This window comes from Cervus canadensis, chromosome 10 (genome assembly GCF_019320065.1).
Source record: "Cervus canadensis isolate Bull #8, Minnesota chromosome 10, ASM1932006v1, whole genome shotgun sequence".
NCBI lineage: Eukaryota > Metazoa > Chordata > Mammalia > Artiodactyla > Cervidae > Cervus > Cervus canadensis.
In genome coordinates, this window is record NC_057395.1 from 45,618,831 (window position 1) to 45,633,351 (window position 14,521).

Genomic DNA, 14,521 nt, shown 5'->3' on the forward strand with positions numbered 1-14,521 from the left:
TTCATGTGGTCCATTGAATTAGTTTTGAAAGCTTGCTTATCACATCAACTTCTAAGATTTTCATAAAGTCATTCTATGCCTGGGTTACTCTGCTTGTGAAATTAAAGATGCTATTGACTTGTGCTAAGCAAGACTGATGAAATGATCCTTGATTGAAAAGTTTTATAACCAAATGCTGGCAAACCATGATTTCAGGCACATTTTCCCTAGGTTCTGATAAACATATTAGTGATCAAAGGGAGGAAAAATGTGTTTGCAATTTGACAGTTTTTTATTTCTCTCTCTCAAGTCAAGCTCACTGAGTTAAATAATCTGGTCAATTTTGATTCACTTCTCTTGTTTCTAAATTATTCAGCTCTGTCAAGGAAAATTGTAATTGCTTGATCTTATCATTAGATAGTATGCTGACAGGCTTACAAGACAATGTGTTTTTTTTGTTGTTGTTGCTGTTATTTCAGTGCACCATATTTAAATCATCATTGTATTCCTTACCTATCCACGAGGTGGTAATTTGGTTTCCTGCTATCAATGTGAATTTCCTGTTTTCTGACCATTCAACATTGCTGTTATCATCCAGTCCACAAATAAAATACTATACCCAGAGATAGTGTAACATTAAAGAGAAATGTGTGAAGAACACAAATAATCCAGGGAAATGGTGAAAGCAAATTGGAGGCTAAGACTGCCTCCTGTTTGGTCCTCTATCATGTCTTTTGATGCTGAAAGGTGGTTTAGATGGTAAAGAATCCGCCTGCAATGCGGGAGACCCAGGTTCGATACCCTGGAACCTGGGGATTGGGAAGATCCCCTGGAGGAGGGCATGGCAACCCACCCCAGTATTCTTGCCTGGAGAATCCCCACGGACAGAGGAGCCTGGTGGGCTACAGTCACTGGGGTTGCAAAGAGTCCCACACGACTGAACAACCAAGCACTGCGTAGTGGCCTAGCTCCTGAAGAGAAACTGCCATGCTTAGAAATAAAAGTCATCATCTCCTTAAAACCCAGATCTTTCCTCACCATTACCAATGTATCCTCCGTTGTCATGTGTGTTTTCAGCTGTGCCCTTTATTATTTCAGCACACAACTGCCCAACAGAGGATTTTCACTCAAAATGATTATGTGGTCCTGCTTTCAATCACCCTTTCGCTTTTCACCTGTCCATTCTTCCAACATCACTTTTATTGCAACACTCTCTGGTCAAATGTCCTCATTCACTGGGGTTGCCTCTTGTTGTTGTTTTTAGTCACTCAGTCATGTCCTACTCTTTTGTGACCCCCCCCACCATGCTCCTCTGTCATGGGATTTCCCAGGCAAGAATACTGGAGTGGGTTGCCACTTCCTCCTTCAGGAGATCTTCCTGACCCAGGGATCAAACCTTTAGCAATGAGTCACAATAATCAATTTGCCCTCTTAATCTCTGGGGCACAGTGGCTCTGCTTTTGTGTCACCTGTCTTGGCAATGGGCACAAAGCAGGAAATACTGTATAATTTCCTTACAGTCCCAAGTATAGTTTCTTCACAACATACCAAAAAGTTTCTAGCCAGGCTGATATCCCAGTGCAAAACAAATGCAGAGCTGGAAGTGAGGTGACAATCAGATGAGTCAGGAGGTGCATTTCCTGGGCTCCTGGCTGTGGAAACACACCAGGTGCCAAGGAAGCCATGCTCCTGAGTGTTCCTTTCCAAGACCCTGCAGGGCTGAGACCACAGAGGGACCAGGAAGTCCAGACCTGCTATAGGATCGAGCTCTTGGTATACTCCCAGCCCCGCTCAGGACTAGGGAGAGAGACTTAGTCTGCAGGGTCAGGGCGTAGATGGCCGGTGTTCAGTGAGGCTTTCAAAAGTTCTGTTCAAGACACTTTGTTAATGGGTTCACCACTGCTGATGAGATCGTAGATCAACATAATAAAATTCAAGGCTATTTTAACTTTTATAATGTGCTCAACATTTTGCAGATGGCCATTTCAGAGTGATTTCCATTCATAAATATTGATCAATCAGTGAGAAGGAGATGCCTCTCTGAACTGTAGGACAGCATTTTATCGAGGAATAATCCACTCCATAGTGGATTTTACTATGGATTTTACCATTCGTAGTGGCTCTTACTATAATAAATACCCTCTCATTCTATTATTATAGACCAAATTCTAAGTCCCAAAGACATAACTTTTTCAAGTTACAGGCATGATATCATTATTCAACTTGTAAAAATAATGGCTTCTGGCCAGAAAAGATTTTTTTTTAATCAATTGTCTCACTTGTAGTCCAAATTCCACTTGGGAATTTCTTTCAGAGCTTTTTCCTGAATCTGTGGGGCAAAGGCTGCAATTCAAAGAACAAGGTGAATTTTTATCAGTAACTAAGTCTGCGAAAGGCAATAAACTCTTTTCCCAAGGCAATGTGATGAATCACACTTTCTGTCCTTCCTCCCCCCTCTGGAATCACATAGGCTAGTGTTTGAGATTTGTTTGTTTGTTTAAATGTGTATGTATGTATGCATTTATTTATTTCCTATCATTGCCTATACAGATCTAAGTATATTGTTAGGTTGCAGCCCATAATTTAATTTATATGCTCTATGCTTATGAAGTACTGTATGATTTTTCCAACTGAGTTCACTTAATAAGCATTTTGATTGTCTTATCAGCACTTACAAGTGTTTAGAAATGATATGATTATACCACTTTATACATGAGTTGACTGTGTCTTGGACATGGTAAATGAGTCACCAAGAGTGCACAGTCAGTCTCTCAATCGTGTCTGACTCTTTAGCCCACCACACTCCTCTGTCCATGGAATTTTCCAGGCAAGAATACTAGAATGAATTGCCATTTTCTCCTCCAGGGGACCTTCCTGCACTTGAGATCAAACCCTTGTTTCCTGCAGGGACAGGTGGATTCTTTACCACTGAGCCACCAGGGACGCTACCACCCATTACTCTGAGTCAATGTTCTTTCTTCCATTCACCCTGATTTTATTCTTTTCACAGACCGACTCTTCAGGGAGCCCCTTGCTTTAGGATGCTGAAATTCCCTCTTATTTTCACTATAAGTAGGGACTGAAATTCTCCAGTTTCATTTAGGGAAGAAGGAGGAAATAAGAAGGTGGATAGATATCTAGCTTGTCTTCCAGAATCCAGGAGATCAAACTGTTAATCCCATTTCAATAATTTCTATTATTTCTATTGTATAGAAATATACAATATTTTTGTGCTGGACGTAATTAGGAATGGTACCATGATGGAGGAGACTTAATGGGTTCCTATGTGTTTCAGGAAGAACACTGGCTTTATACCTTCTTTGCAGTTTCTCCATCAATTTACTCTTCCAGACAGTTTATAAATAAGATATTGCTTGTTCCAAATTTCCTTTGGAGGAAATAGCCTTCAGAGATGTCGAACCATTGATCCAAGTTTGCACATCAGTAAGTGGCAAGCAGATGGTGACTCAAACCTTATTTACTCTAAGTTCATTCTTCCCAGGACACAAGGTTGGACCAACCCTACTGCCAGTGACCTCCTCCCTATGCCCATTATAGCCATCCCCTGGAAAGCCCTGCCCTCTACCACACAGGAAAAGACAACCAGAAAATTTAAAGCATCCCCTTTACTAGAGGAGATGGGAAAGAGAAGCATTCTTATTATCTTAAATCTCTCAGCTCTTTGGAAAAGGATTATCAAAAATATTGTCCTTAATCTATTATTTGGATTTTCTTTATGAGATTCCAAGTAGGGATAAGGAGAATGTTCATATTTCCTTTCCTGTAGATTTACAGTTTTTACCTTATGTGCCATCAGCCATACCTGTCCAGCCTCCAAGTCAGCCTCAGAAATGTTATTGGACAAGAGATCTTTAAGGAAAGAGCAGTCAAGGAAAATGACTGCATCCAGTGGTGACAGGTTAGGTGCCTGTGCTGACTCTGCCTCTGAAAAGAGCTAAAAATATTAGATAAAACATGAGAGTAGAAAGGGAAAAATAGAAGAGCAGATAAAAGAGGAGGAGGGAAGGTGAAATGAAAAAGCAACTAGCAAATATTTTGAGGCAAATAAGCTTTAAAACTATTAAATAATTAAATCTTCTTAATTAAATGTTTCTCCTCCCCCCAAAACAACACAAAGGAAATAAACATCTCCCTCTAATAACAAACAATGTGAGCTTGGCTGTCTGGATTCCACCAAGTTTGTGTTATTGATCCTTATATAAGTTTCAAAACCAAAAAGACTTGTGAAACGAGTTCTAGAATTCCTCCCTTAAAAGTACTGATTTATTTAACTTGTTTGTGTGGAAAATTTCAAAGATAATACAGGATATTATTATATCCAGCCTCATGTCATGTACAATCCTGGATCTGTCACTCAGCTTCAGTGACAACAAGTCTCAACAAATTTTGCTCCATTTGAAGCCCCTGCTCTCTCTTCCCCAGATATTCTGAAGCAATTTCGGATGCCACAGCAACTGCAACCAATGCCTTCCTCTAAAGATAAGAAGTTTTGCAAACTATAACCTCAACAGTTTTACTGTATCTGAAATCTTATAATGATTCCAAACATCATCAATTATCCAGTTGGTAATCACCCCTGTAGTCTCAAAAGTTTTTTAAGCATTTCTTGTTTACACATGAGGGCCGTAGGCTGATTTTTCAATCATTGGTTATGATATAAACAACATTCCTTTCGTTTCCAGGGCTTTTGATAATGTGTCCACTGAGACACTCGAGCCATCTTTCCAAGATCCTTACTCCTTAATCAGCTTCACTTCGTGGTTCTTGGTGAAACTCACAGGAAATAGTTTGGTCAGCAGAGAGGACCACATCCCCCAGGTGAGCTTTGAGAAGGAGGTTGGTAATTGTCAGAAGACCATGCCAACTCAACCTCACATTTTGTTATGAATCAATGTGGCTAATTGTGCATGAAGCCGGCTTCCTCTCAGTCTTATGCTTGCCAACTGTATTGAAGACATTCAAAGTAAACACCGTTAGTCTATTTACATGTAGAATTTACAAGTATTCCTCCTCTTAGGAGACATGCTAATATCTGTGTCATTTCAGACTGTTTATGGCACTTTTGTACCAACAGTATATGGTCATTCCAAATGGAACGGAACTATGCAGAACTATTATGTCTGAACTTGAATCACAGGATATGATTCAACAGGGATAAGGAAATAACAGGAATTGTTTAGATGAGCGCCTGTAAAAACATTCAGCATTAGCTTTCTCTTTTTCTTTTTTTTAAATAATCTTAAAATTCTGAAATCCTAAAACCTTCTGATTTTACTAGAGATACCTGTGACAGTGATGATGATGATGTTAAAATTTGAAATTCAGGCTAACCTGGACATAAGCTTGTGGAAAGTCATGCTTCATAAACCATGGTCTCTGGGAATCTGTAACAGTTGGCTAAATGCTCCTGAAATTCAGGTAAACAAGACCATTGGCAAATATAAATTAGGAAAGTTACTGAAATAATTCAGGAGAAAGAGAAAAATTCAAGGGAGCAGACAAATACTATTATCCTTAGCTCTACATGGGATTTGCCCACAAAATATCCATCTGTTACTCCTCAAACGTACTCAGTGACTTGAGAGGGGGAAGAATGTGCTTATTTGAGAACTGGGCTGTGTCCACACTAATGAAGGAAAGGAAGCCTGTCTGCTTCCGTCCTCCCCCCACCTCATAAGCTGTTGGTGTAAACTATTTGGTGGGCTCCATCTCCATTTAAAGGCAGGAAGCACTTCATAGGCATTTGAACAACAAGGCAATAATTTTCATTTTAAGCTGTTATGGAAATAAAATATTAATATGAAGCCCATTAACAAAAGACAGAGTGGATTCTAGTGATCATTAAGAACGGGCAATTAAAGTGACCTCCCTTGGAGGTGCTTCAAAAATCCATAACTAGTTACTTATTCAACGTTTCAATTAAATGGGATATAATTCTAAACTTCTCCAAAAGTTTCAGATTCAGATTCTCCAAAATGGAAGCCTGAATATATAAAGTTAAAATATTATACAATGTAGAAAATACACATATTGGTCAGATTTTCCTGACTGTGAACTGATTTAAATTTGTTTTTTGTTTTTTAAATATTATCTTTAAAGAAACTTTCAAAATGAGTGGATCCTTTCCCCCTGAGAAATCACTTAAAAGAGAATTGTGGCAAATGACATTTGCAAATTTTAAATTATATTACACTGAAAGTCAGAAATTTTTTCCTGAATTACTTTAGGTAAAAGACAGACTTGTGGGATTTTAAGTAATTTACATCATTTGAATGTCATTTAAATTTATAGACAGTGAAATTCACTCTTCTTTTGTGTATAGTTTTATACTGTCTGACAAATGTATAGAGTCGTGCAGTCATTATTGTAATCGTGATACAAGAGTCCCCTCGGCCTCACTTAGATAAACCTCCTAGGAATGACATTTGTAGTCAACCCTCTGCCCATGTGTCCCTATAACTGTGTGTTTTCTAGAATGACACACAAGTAGAATCATGCAGAATGAAGCCTTTGGGTATTTGGATGGGGGGAGGGTCACAATTTTCTTCAAGTTAATATCTTACTCCACAAAGTCAAACATAGAAGATTTAAAATAAAAGAGAATTGTTCAGACACCCTTTGATATTATAGTTTCTATGTGTATTACATCTCTATCTATTGGACTGTCCCCAGACAAGGCTAGAATTTTTACTTTCCAAAGTCATACGTATTTTAAAGATTTAAGCAGTGGAAAATACTCCTTTATGCTAACACAGCTATTTACTATGTCTGTTGCTTTCCCTTCATTTCAAAATCATGAAGATTCCTTCTGAAGCTGTTTGCCTTCAGCCGGTTTTCAGGTTTTTTTTTAACAGCTCTTCTGCAGGAGGTAATCAATGTTAGATGTGTTCTACCTGAACCTGCATCTCATGCCTCACCTTTCCTATGTCTCACCCACAGCAGGCTCTTCCCTTTGCATTCTCTGTTCTTCTGGGCAACATATCCAAACTTCCTCCTTGAGAGTTCTGTTCCATGGCTTTCTTTCCCTCATCTAAATTCTAGTGTCACACACGTCGATAATTCCTTTTGTTTTAACAATACATGTTTCTCAAATATAACTGTTCTTTTTCCTTCTAAATGACCCTGCAACATAAAAAAATCTAAAGATGTCTCTGCTTTCATTCTTGTGCCCTCTCGAATTTAAACACACTAGCACCCCTATAATATTTCTTAATTTGAAATTTACCCAAGTCTTCTCATTCTTAAAAACTTTCAAAGGTTCTGTCCTGACTACAGGATAAAATACAAAGCCTTAGCATGTATTTTATCATGTCTTATAAATATATCATCATTCCACTGCCTTCACTAGGCAATATGTTTCTTGAAGTCATGGCTTGTATTGCATTTTACTTTTGGGGAGTATCCTTCATCTAGTGGGCTTCCCAGGTAGTGCAGTGGTAAAGAATCTGCTTGCAAATGCAGAAGACACAGGAGATAGTTTGATCCCTGGATCGGGAAGATCCCCTGGAGTAGGAAGTGGCAACCCACTCCGGTATTCTTGTCTGGAAAATCCCATGGACAGAGGAGTATGGCAAGCTATAGTCCATGGGGCCGCAAAGAGTTGGCCATGACCGAGACTGCACTGCATACTAACATCTAGCATAACGTAGATATTAGTATTTTCTGAGCTGAAAATCTTGTCTTTTTCCCAAGTTTTACCAGTAATACAAGTACATCTCCTTTATGGCAGTCAATGCATCCTATTTTTCAGCCACACTGTTTTTGTCCACTTACATGTTTATTTACCTTTATAAGCTCTAAGCTGTCTTAATACAGAAATTTTCCCTTTATTTCATTGCACTTTGTCTAGTAGTTAGGGTCTTCCCTTGTAACTATTTGATAACCAGTACATATGATGAAGTAAAAGGAGATATTCAAAGGTAAATTTCTTTGGATATTATAAAGTTTCCCTCCTTATTTCATTTATGCTTATATTATTATATGATATATTTTTACATGGAAAGTGTTTTCCTTGGTAGCATAATATGAGTAATTATCTGTTTCTTTTAAAATCAGAACTAAAAAGGCAGCAATGGGACATATGTGACATATTCCAGACATAGTCTCCAATCTGTTGGTTTTTCAAAGTCCAAAATCTGTATCTTTTAGATAACAAAGTGGAAAATATTAAATTACACCTGTTGAAACATAACTAAGCTATCACCAAGACTATACATTCAACAGCTAAACATCACAATCTTTAAATAAATAAATATGCCTTAGCAGACATTCCCAGATACTTTCTAATTATATTTTCTAAAAATAAGGTGATCTGAAAGTGGATTTCTTTGAAATATTATTAAATAAAGAAAAAGTCTGTTAAGAACTTTAATTGTGCTTTGATTGAAGATTAATTTTCCTTTTTAATCATTGATGTCTCTACTCATCTTGACACTCACTTTGTGTCAACATGTGGGTGGCCTCTGCCCAAGGACACAGTGCTTCCTGCCCTGAGGTCTTTCCTGGGGTGCTATGATTGCTGGTGGAGCCTGGAGGGTAGCAGAAGAAACAGAAAGCAAACAAGCAATTCGAGTAGGTGGACCTCTGAGTGATCAAAGTACTGTCAGTTCTCAAAGGAGTTCAGCATCAGCCAAGTTTTGGCCAACTACTTAAAGATAAAGTAAAAGGGTGTGACAGGAAGGGTTGACATTTCCAGGGGCCAGAGCAGGTGATTTACTATGAGAACCAAACATAAAAAAGCCAAGAGAACAAAAACTTCATTGAGCCAGAAATTTTTTTCCTTTTGTCCTTCATTTTCCCCAGATATGTTGACTTATCTTCTTTTTTCTCCTTTTGAGTCATGCTCTTACATTCACTCACACACACACAATAAACACATTCATTTATTATCTTATTCTTGGCTGTGTTATTAGCTACAGCCCTGGAAGTATGTATTGGGCTGTCCAAAAAGTTTGTTCGGCAGTGAATACGTAGCTCAATAATGTCCTTGGTGAAGATGAAAAATATGTCTTTTATTTAAAATTAAATGAACTTCTTGGATAACCCAATATATTAATTTCCTTCAACCCAAGGAAACAAAATTAGATATTTTAGTAAAATCATAAGCCAAAGAAACCAGAATTGAGAAGTAGATATCCTAGGTCTTGTAAAGGATTTGAGTGTGTTATACTATTTATTGTGGATATGAAATTATATAATCCTGGAGCTTCTTAAAGCTGCAGCTGTTATAATTTCACACCTCCTGATGGTACTCATTCAGGGTCCCAGGGTGCTTCTTCAGAGAGGTGTCCCCAGAACCGACTCAAACAAAAAAGCTAGAAGGAGAACAGCTTGACGCTCACCAAATGAGCTGGCAAACTGAGTCAATTAGCAGCCTCATTTAGGATCAAGTTTTCCACACTCCGTGCAGTGAGGAACTCAGTTTTACAAGGCAGTCTGTGCAAACCGTGGAATCGGTAGTCTGCTGAATTTATTGCAGTCGTCCTGGGAAACCGGAGGACAGGCATCTCATTTAGTGAACCACGAACAGAGTAGGGATGGCTCGCATCCAGCTGGTACCGCTAATGCCGCTGACTGCCGAGGGGCAGTGCGCTATCCCGTGTCAGGGGCCCCCAGCCTCCAAGATCTAATGCCTGATGATCTAAGGTGGAGCTCCTGTGATAATAACAGACATAAAGTGAACAATCAACATAACTGTTCTTGAATCGTCTCCAAACCGTCCCCCTACCACACTCTCCATCCATGGAAAAACTGTCTTCCACGATACCTGTCCCTGGTGCCTAAAAGGTTGGGGACTGCTGCTGTATGTTCATCTTAACACCTTGGAATATTTATATTAAAATTTATATTAAATTAAAAATTAAAATTTATATTAAAATCTCCCTTCCACACAACCTCAAGTGTAAGCATATCCTTTAATTCTTTGGCTCTTTATACTCTCACTTTCACACTCCTTCTTCCATTTTTAAGTTCTCTTATAGAATGATGTTAAGAGAATTTTTGAAAAAATGATCATACTATGATCAGCAAGATGTACATTTACTTAAAGACACTGATGTCCCAGGCATTATGCTAACCACTGTGTATAATTCGAGACATTATGTGAAGTGGGTGTTACTATTATCTGCATTTTAATAATGAGGAAATAGAGACACAAAATTATTCACTGGTCCAAGTTTTAAAACACAAAAGAGTTAAACTGTTAACCAGGTCCTTTGTGATCTATCTCTGCTAAACTCTTCAGCCTTGTCTGGAATGGTCTCCCACCTACATTTTAACCATATGACCTGCCATGATGCAAAAACAAATATACACTATGCAGGAAGGTCACTGAGATTATTTCATTAAGAGATGTCTAGGGGATATTAACTGTATGTCATTTAAAATGGGTCAAGGGACTGCCCTGGTGGTCCAGTGGTTAGGACTCCATGCTTCCAATGCCAGGAAGGAACTAAGATCCCTGGTCAAGGAACTAAGATCTCTCATATCACGCAGCTAGAAAGTTAAAAAAAAAATAAATAAAATAAAAATTGGGTCTTTAAAAAAATTAAAAAAATAAAATGGGCCAAATGTCTTGGATATACTCTGATTTAGTCAATTATTTTATATTGGTAAATCTCAGAATAACACAAGAACGTTTGGTCTGTCACATGAAACCTTGGTCTTTTTGAGTTTCATTTTTATTTAAAGTCTCAAACTCAGTAACTATCCACTCTCTTGTGTGTGTGTGTATGTGTGCTCAGTCGTGTCTGACTCTTTGTGACTCCATGGACTGTAGCCTGCCATGATCCACTGTCCATGGAGTTCTCCAGGCAAGGATACTGGAGTGAGTTGCCCTGCCCTTCTCCAGGGGAACTTCCTGACCCAGGGATTGAACCTGTGTCTCTTATGTCTCGTGCATTGGCCGGTGGGTTCTTTATCACTAGCATCACCTGGGAAGCACTTACCAAGATTTTATTTGTTTTCCTGAAACTAATATCACTGTCGGTATGAATAACTATGCTCAGTATCTTTGCCTCCACTTTCCAATCCCACACCCTATCCATTAAATGTTCACTTCAGATTCCAATTAGATTTGTTTTTTTGTTTGTTTTTTTTTTACCAAATCTCTTTCACTACTAGAAAACACACAAGTGTAAAAACACATAGCAAATGCAAAACAAAACAGAACAAAAAGAGTAGAACTGGAATTTGGACTCCTGTTATAGAATGCCAGATATCAAACTCACAATCCACAAACCATATATTTAATTTTAAACCATATGTATTAGAAATAATTAAACTGTTAAAATGCCAGCAAGAAATAAGATTTTAGGCCTATGTTCATGCCTCTATTAACAAAAGATCTAATTATTTAACAAATGCATGGGAATAAATAAGATAATAAATGAGATACTTCTCAGGATAATTAATGGACAAGTTCAGTGACACATACATTATATTCCCAAATTATGTAAAAAAAATTAAATGTGAAATATATGTTTTGTCTGTTTTAGACATTAATATAGAGATAGCTTCAAGACATCTTCAGGTCTTTCTGAATATTAATTAAAGCCTTATGGGCTCTAGTTAATCAAGTGTAAAGATATTTCCCATGATAGAACAAAGTTGCTATTGTGCATATACATTTTATACACACATGCAGCATAATGTATAAATATGTCTATCCAAAGCTGCTTGCTTTCTCTGGAGGATGCAGCAAAAGACAGCAAAGTCATGATGCCCTCCTAACTCTGAATTTCCCATCATTCCACAATGCATCTGTCCATCTGACAATGAGCCAGCATTCCTGCTTCAGTGGCCAGGTGGGGCAGGGTTACCTGCAAAATTAGAGTACTAAACGGAAGGAAGTGGCAGTCAGCATGATAGCAACTCAGATCCTTCTTAAGAGCGTGTGAGGTTTCTCTCATCTTTGTTTCCTGTTTAATATGTGGTTTGGACATTTTGAGGAAGAAATCTAATTTCAAACTTGTCTAAATATGTTCAGTGACAAATATTGTGTTATTTGAAAGCTCATCACTCTGAGTGACATATGTCTTGTGTACTACATACTGGTAGGCCCAGAGCTTTATTCTCTAACAATTTTCTTCCTGCAGGAAATATGTGTTATTTCTGAATAACTAAATAGCAAAGTTATATACTATGGAAGCTATGTACTAGAGAAATGGCATGCTCTAGAAACTATATCGCAAGTTTTGGCTCTGAGAATTTATGCAGAGTTGATGACTCACATAAAATAGATAAGTAACAAGGATTAAAATTTTTTTTTTAATTTGTTTATTTAATTTTGGCTCTGCTGTGTCTTTGTTGTTGCGTGCAGGTTTTCTCTAGCAGTGGCAACTGGAGGCTACTTGCTAGTTGTGGTGCGTGGGCTTCTCCTTGCAGTTACTTCTCTTATTGTGGAGCACGGGTAATGTGGGCTTCAGTAGATGAGCTCAGTAGTTGTGGCTCATGGGCTCTAGAATATAAGCTCAATAGCTGAGGCACAGGGCCTTAGTTGCCCCAGGGAATGTGGAATTTTCCTGGACCAGGGATCGAACCCGTGTCCCCTACATTGGCAGGCAGATTCTTAACCACTGGACTGTCAGGGAAGCCCAGTAACAAGGATTTACAGTATAGCATAGGAAACTATATTCAATATCTTGTAATAACTTATAATGGAAAATAATCTGAAAAAAGTGTATATAGTGAACCACTACATATAAGTAAATTATTTTCATGAATGTTGTGAGCATTTATAACCAAATTATTGAATGTGAGGAAGGGGCTGTGGGGACCCATGGTTTGTAGCCAGCTCAGACATGTGGATACCTTGTGACTAGCACCTAGAGTGGGGACAACTTTGTGGGCCCTTAACCTGTGGGGTCTGCACTGACTCTGGGTGGCCGGTGTCAGAAATGAATTAAAATGTAGGACACACCGCTGGTGTCTGCAGAGAATGGGAGCACTAGTTGAAGTGGAGAAGCCACACAATTGGTGACAGAAGTGTTTCCAGTAGAGAAAGTTGTTCGCTATCAGGAAAGTGAATTTTCTAACCTTCGGTTGATACAGAGGTGCCCAGCAAGGCTGGTCAGATCCTTAAGAGGAGCCGCTGTGGGACTTGACCCAGCAGCCTCATTGTGGCTCACAGGGGTCCCTGGGCCTAGACTCTCTCTGCACCCCTAACTCAGCATCCTTCACACTCCACTGCCTTCTCTGTACCCCATCTAGACTGCCTGGGCACTCTGTTTTTCTTCCAAACCTACAGAAATAGCGCAGCCTCAGAGCCTCTGCCTGGAGTGCCCTCTGCCTGGAATTCTCCTCCCCTGGCCATGTCAGTGCTTCCTTCAGGGTTGGTGGAAACTTGACCTCTGTGGAGAACACTCTCCCTCCCTCTCAAACGGCTGCTCTGCCTCCCCCTTCAATTGCTGTCATCTTTCCCACTTCATTTTCCTCCACTGGACTTATGGAAACCTGACCACACATTTTGTGTCTAGTGTTTGCATGTTTATTCCTCCTCCACCCCCCTCTACTTGCCACATGCATGATGCCTTGGAGGTCAGACATTCTGGTTTTGCAGTGATCTTTCTGTAGACCTCCTGCACAAGGCCTGCCACTTTCTGGGCTCTCAAAACTATGTGTTGAATGAGTCAACTGCAGGCAAGTAGAAAACTCAAAACACATCCATTGTGTGGTGTGTATTTTCCCAAAATATTTAAATGATCAACATCAGAAAACTTGGCAAACAGTGCTTCTGTCCTTTGCTTTTCTCATGGTGAGATGCTTATTTGAAGTCTGTGATAAGTACAGCAAATACAACCCTTTGAGAACGTCAGTTGGTTTATTCTGGGTGTCTGTGTTCTCAGTGATACTATGTTAAATTCAACCATGAATCTGAAAGAACATTAAGTCGTAGTCTATAACAGAGCATTCTGTTGTTGTTACATCTATTAAGATGATTTTTAAACTTAAGCAATCTATTATTGTTGTTGTTCAGTAGCTAAGTCACGTCCGACTCTTTGTGACCCCATGGACTGCAGCACGCCACGCTTCCCTGTTCTTCAATATCTCCTGGAGTTTACTCAAACTCATGTCCATTGAGTCGGTGGTGCTATCCAATTGTCTCATCCTCTGCCATCTCCTTCTCCTTTTTGTTTTCAATCTTACCCAGCATCAGGGTCTTTTCCAGTGAGTCAGCTCTTTGCATCAGAGGGCCAAAGTATTGCAGTTTCAGCTTCAGCATCAGTTCTTCCAATGAATATTCAAAGTTTATTTCCTTTAGGATTGACTGGTTTGATCTCCTGGCAGTCCAAGTGACTCTAAAGAGAGTTCTCCTGCACCACAATTCAAAAGCATCAATTCTTTGGTGCTTACCCTTCTTTATTAGTATCAAAAGTAACTTTTAATTCTTCCCCTGCTCTTCTTTTTTTTTTTTTTTAATTTTTTTATTAGTTGGAGGCTAATTACTTCACAACATTTCAGTGGGTTTTGTCATACATTGATATGAATCAGCCATAGATTTACACTTATTCCCCATCCCGAA